At 39.4% G+C, this 6,001-nt stretch overlaps 1 protein-coding gene across 2 annotated transcripts in view; it reads left to right on the top strand.

The window, feature by feature from the left end:
- Nucleotides 1–6,001, top strand: part of ACAA2 (acetyl-CoA acyltransferase 2) — a 28,934-nt gene that overhangs the window by 982 nt on the left and 21,951 nt on the right. The gene's annotated exons all lie outside the window — the stretch shown is intronic.

Raw genomic sequence — 6,001 nt, 5'->3', positions numbered from 1 at the left:
CTTTAGATTAGAGCGGTCACTCTATACGTAAGTTCTAGGGTTATGAACTTGTTTAAAACAAGTGTGTAATAAACTCCCTTTTCAAAACAAGTGGGCACAGTCAATGGAATCTTACTTTAAGGATGTACGAGTCGAAGAACATTCAGGTGGAATACATATCGAGGCCCTGAGACAGGAAAAAGCTTGGCAGGATCTAAGAACCAAGCATTTTGGTGCTCCAGGGCCCTGTGGGCTCTGTAAGAAGGTGGGGTTTTGTTCCAAATTCAGTGGAAGGCAATACAGGGATTTAAAGCGGGGTAATGACAGGATCTGATTTCCACTCTGTCCGAATTTGGGGCGGTCTGTGTAATGGCGAAGAGACCATTTAAGGATCTATTGTAGAGGTCCAGGGAGCAGCAAATGATGGCTTTGACTCGTGTGGGGCAGTGTAATTGGGGAGAAAAGGGGAGGGATGAGTTGAGATAGATTTGGAGGTGGATTTGATAGAAAGTGGATTGGATGTGGTGGAGTAAATATAAGAAGGAAATGTCAAGAATGATGAAAAGTGTCTGGTTTGATGAACCGTGTTCATGATGATGCCACTTACAGAGTGAGGAAAATTGGGAAAGGAATAGATGTGGAAAGAAGGATTGAGAATTCAGTTGTAGGCAGAAAACTTTTTGGTGCCTGTGAAGCAGCCAAGTGGAGATGCCAGCTAAGCATTGGTTAGGGGGATCTGAAAGTCAGAAGAACCAAAGTGGCATGGGGACAAATCAAGGGAAAAATCCGTATTCTGGGACCAAATGCAGTGTTTACAGTTTCCTGCAACGTGGATTTCATTTGCCAGTGCCCTTCCTGACTGAATTTACTACATTTACTTCATAAAGCAGCGTGGTGAATTTTTTTTAGACGAGGCATTTACACTTCATTTAAAAGGTGCATTGTCATGAGCTATCTTCTAAAAAAAGGAAATAATATTTTTACTGATATCATTTTAATATTTTATCAGTGGTTCTTACCCTTTCTTGTAATACAGACCTGTTTGAAAATTTCACAAATACTATAAACCCAAAAAGGAAAAAAATGCACATTGACACCTGTATTAAGGAAGTATAAAGTTTATAAATTTCTGGTACAATTTACTGTAGTGTTAGAGCTAGTGATCGAATTTTTTTCCATTTCCTTATTGTAGCAATTAGGAGGACACTCATGTCGAGAGAGGTAAAGTGGTTGCGTATAATAACACAGGTAGTTAGTGGCTGTGACTAGAACCCAAGCTTTGAGCTGGAAATAGTGATCTTACAGGCCGGCTAGAATCATTAAAGATACACTTCTCTCAAGCACCATACCAAGTGTTTGCAGGATGGGTGGGAAGAAAGAAGAGCATGTGACTGATTATAGGGAAAAGGACACATTTGAGTTAAATTTTGTTAAGGATTAACATTAATTTGTCAGATTTCAGTCAACAAGAAGAACCAGCTCCTAGGTTTTTATTAGTACCCATCCCAGTACTTGGCAGGAGGTTTTCACTTGACAGATCTTAGCTCTCCTACTGCTCCTAGCTTTGTTGGGAATGTTTGTGTATTTTTTCAAGGCAAGTAGACAGGGCTGCTAAATTACCTTAATCTTGAAACAACTGGATGCCACCGCAGCTTTCCTTAATTTGCCCTCGTTGCTGCCTGAAGTTGCTCTTACTAAGTGAATATTTACCTAACAATGTGATAGAAAGGTAGTGCTCCCGTTTCTTTCCTAGTGGTGCTTTTCCTGTACTGTCAACTTAGCACATCTTTCCAGGCCCTTTCTTGGAGCTACTTGGACTCACTACACTCTGGGTTAATAGGTCTCTTCACTGTCTTTCAGTTTTGGGAAATTTTTAGCCTCTGAATTTTCAGGGTGTTCAAATGAGATTTCAGTTTGGTGTTAAAGATTGTTAAGTTTTAGACCTTTTAGTATCCACATAAAATTGACATCAAATGAAAATTGACATGGTATACAATTTATGAAATTAAAAAAAACCTTTAAACTTTAAACCTTTATAGTCTATCTGCACATCCCAGATTATTTGTTAAAATAAAGATTTAAAATAATAACAAATTATTTTTTAAAATAGAGAAACCCAGTCTCTACAAAAAATACAAAAATTAGCCAAGCATGGTGGCACTCGCCTGTAGTCCCAGCTACTCGGGAGGCTGTGGTGGAGGATTGCTTGAGCCCAGGAGGTTGAGGCTGCAGTGAGCCAAGATCACACTGCCGCACTCCAGCCTGCGTGACAGAGTGAAACCCTGCCTCCAAACAAACAAACAAAAAAAACCCAAACCAAAAATATATGATTGAGAACATTTTCTCTGTTCAAAATAATTGTGTTAGTTCAGTTAAGGTCTTACTTGAGCTAACCTTTACAGTCTGGGAGCATCAAATAAGAAGTAATATAGGTAAAGGGGAGGTTGTTTTTTTGTTTTTATTTTCTCATTCACACCCTTTCCTTTGTAGATATTGCATATTTCACTACTAGCACTGCCCTCTCAAATGCTTTCTTAGAATATGAGACATAGGGGAGAAATTCATAAAAGGAACTTTGTAGAGAGACAAATGAAATTAGGCTCTATTGTTTCTGAGAAGTGAGGGGTCATTTCCATGTGTGCAATGTGTCATTTTTATTTCTGGATGCTTTATATGTTTTTGTTATCTTTGGATTTCAAAAGTTTGACAATGATGTGCCAAGCTGCAGGAGAACGGGGTGTGGAGTGTTACGTGTGGTGTTTATTAGAGTTGAGGTTTACCAAGCTTTAATATATAAATTTATGTTTTTTATCAAATTTGGAAATTTCTTATTATTTCTGCAAATGTTTTTTTAAATCCATTCTCTGTCCTCTCCTATGACTGTAACTTGTTAGTCCTTGAGGTTCTGCCCGTGTTTTTTTACTATCCGACTTTAAAGAAAAAATTTACAAACTTTGTTTTTGAGCAGATTTAGGTTTTACAAAAAAATTGAGCAGAAAGTACAGAGTATTACCATATGCTCCCTTGCCTGGTCCATTTCCCCTGTTATTAACATTTTGCATTAGTGTGGTACATTTGTTACAATTGATGAGCTAACATTGATATATTATTATTCACTGAAGTTCATATTTTGCATTCAAGTTCATTCATTGTATTGTATAGTTCTATGGGTTTTGACAAATGTGCAAATGACTGATGTCAGTATTATAGTGTCATGCAGATTAATTTCACCACCCTAAACATCATCTGTGATTCACTTATTTATCCCTGTCTCTGAACCCCTGGCAAGCACCGATCTTTTTACTGTCTCCATAGCTTTGCCTTTTCCAGATATCATGTAGTTGGAATCATACAGTATATGGCCTTTCCAGACTGGCTTCTTTCACTTAGCGACATGCATTTAAGATTCCTTCTTTTTATGGCTTGATAGCTCACTTCTTTTTATTGCTGAATAATATTCCATTGTGTGGCTGCACCGCAGTTTGTTTATCCATTCACCTGTTGAAGGACATTGTTGTGGGAAGTCAGGGACCCTGAATGGAGGGACTGGCTAGAGCTGTGGCAGAGGAACATAAATTGTGAAGATTTCATGGACATTTATCACTTCCGTACTAATACTCTTACGCCTGTCTTACTTTAATCTCTTAATCCCGTTATCTTCGTAAGCTGAGGATGTATGTCACCTCAGGTCCACTGTGATGATTGTGTTAACTGTACAAATTGATTGTAAAACCTGTGTTTGAGCAATATGAAATCAGTGCACCTTGAACAGAATAACAGCGATTTTTAGGGAACAAGGGAAGATAACCATAAGGTCTTGACTGCCTGCGGGGTCGGGCAAAAGAAGCCATATTTTTCTTCTTGCAGAGAGCCTATAAACGGATATGCAAGTAGGAGAGATATCACTAAATTCTTTTCCTAGCAAGGAATGTTAAGACCCTAGGAAAAGAATTGTATTCCTGGGGGGAGGTCTATAAATGGCCGCTCTGGAAGTGTCTGTCTTATGCGGTTGAGATAAGGACTGAAATACGCCCTGGTCTCCTGCAGTACCCTCAGGCTTATTAGGGTGGGGAAAAAACGCTTCTTGGTAAATTTGAGGTCAGACCAGTTCTCTGCTATTGAACACTGTTTTCTGTTGTTTAAGATGTTTATCAAGACATTATGTGCACAGCTGAACATAGGACCTTATCAGGAGTTTTTGATTTTGCCCTTTGCCTTGTGATCTTTGCTTTGTCCTTTGCCTTGTGATCTTTATTGGCCTCAGAAGCATGTGATCTTTGTTCTCCTTTTTGCCCTTTGAAGCATATGATCTTTGTGACCTACTCCCTGTTTGTACACCTGCTCCCCTTTTGAAATCCTTAATAAAAACCTGCTGGTTTTGTGGTTCAGGTGGGCATCATGGACCTACCGATATGTGATGTCACCCCTGGCGGCCCAGCTGTAAAATTCCTCTCTTTGTACTCTTTCTGTTTATTTTTCAGACCGGCCAACACTTAGGGAAAATAGAAAGAACCTACATTGAGATATTGAGGGGCGGGTTCCCACGATAGGACATCGTAGTTGCCTTCAAGTTTTAACAATTAGGAATAAACATTTGTTTGCTGGTTTTTGTTTGAACATAAGTTTTCAAATCATTTAGGTAAATACAAGGAACATGATTGCTGTATCATACATATGGTTAGGTATGTTTAGTTTTATAAGAAACTGCCAAAGTGTCTTCCAAGCTGGCCATACCATTTGCATTCCCACCAGCAATGAATGAATTTCTGTTGTTCCACATCCTCACCAGCGTTTGGTGTTGTCAGTGTTTGGGATTTTAGCCTTTCTAAAATCCAAAAGACTAATAGTTGTGTAGTAGTATCTCATTGTTGTTTTAATTTGCAATTCCCTAATGACATACGATGTTGAGCATCTTTTCATATGCTTATTTGCCATCTGTATATCTTCTTTAGTAAGGTATCTGTTCAGATCTTTTGCCCATTTTTAAATTGGGTTGTATGGGTTTTTTTCTTTTTTTATTGCTGAGCTGTAAGAACACTTTGTATGTTTTGGATACCAGTTCCTTATCAGTTAGGTGTTTTTATAAATATTTTCTCCTAGTCTGTGGCTTGTCTTTTCATTCTCTTAACAGCATCTTTTGCAGAGCAGAAGTTATTTATTCATTTGTTTTTAGAGGGTCCCACTCTGTCACCCAGGCTGGAGTACAGTGGTGTGAACACGGCCACTGTAGCCTTGACCTCCTGGGCTCTAGCAGTCCCCTTGCCTCAGCCTCCCAAGTGGCTAGGACCACAAGCACACACCACCATGCTTGGCTGATTTCTTAATTTTTTGTAGAGACAGGGTCCCATATGTTTCCCAGGCTGGTCTCAAACTCCTGGGCTCAAGCAATCCTCCCACCTTGGCCTTCCAAAATGCTGGGATTATAGGCATGAGCCACTGCACGCAGCCAGAAGTTTTCAATTTTAATGAAGTCCAACCTAAGTTTTCCCTTCATGGATCCTGCTTTTGGTGTTAGATCTAAAAAATTATCACCAAACCCAAAGCCATGTAGATTTTTCTCGTATGTTCTAAGAGTTTTGCATTTTATATTTAAGTCTATGATCTCTTTGTTTTTGTTTCTGTTTTTTTTAGATAAGAGGTCTCACTCTGTCACCCAGGCTGGAGTGCAGTGACTTGATTGTAGCCCATGGTAGCCTTGAACTCAGCCTCCTGAATAGCTGGGACTACAGGCACATGCCACTATGCCCAACTAATTTTTTACATTTTTTAGAGATGGGGATCTCGCTATGTTGCCTAGGCTGGTTTCAAACTCCTATCCTGACACAGTCCTCCCACCTCAGCCTCTTGAGTAGCTGAGATTATAGGCTTGAGCCACAGTGCCCAGCCCACAATCAAAGTTGACGCATTTTTGCCTGGATTCATTTTGTTTGGTATATAGATGTTTTGTTGTTCCAGCACTGTTTGTTGGAAAGACGATCCTTTTTCCAGTGAATTGCCTTTCCTCCTTTGTCAGACCTTGAGG

Source organism: Gorilla gorilla, chromosome 17 (genome assembly GCF_029281585.2).
Source record: "Gorilla gorilla gorilla isolate KB3781 chromosome 17, NHGRI_mGorGor1-v2.1_pri, whole genome shotgun sequence".
In the NCBI taxonomy this organism is placed as follows: domain Eukaryota; kingdom Metazoa; phylum Chordata; class Mammalia; order Primates; family Hominidae; genus Gorilla; species Gorilla gorilla.
Note: the sequence above shows the minus strand (reverse complement) of the source record. Positions and strands in the feature narration are given on the sequence as shown.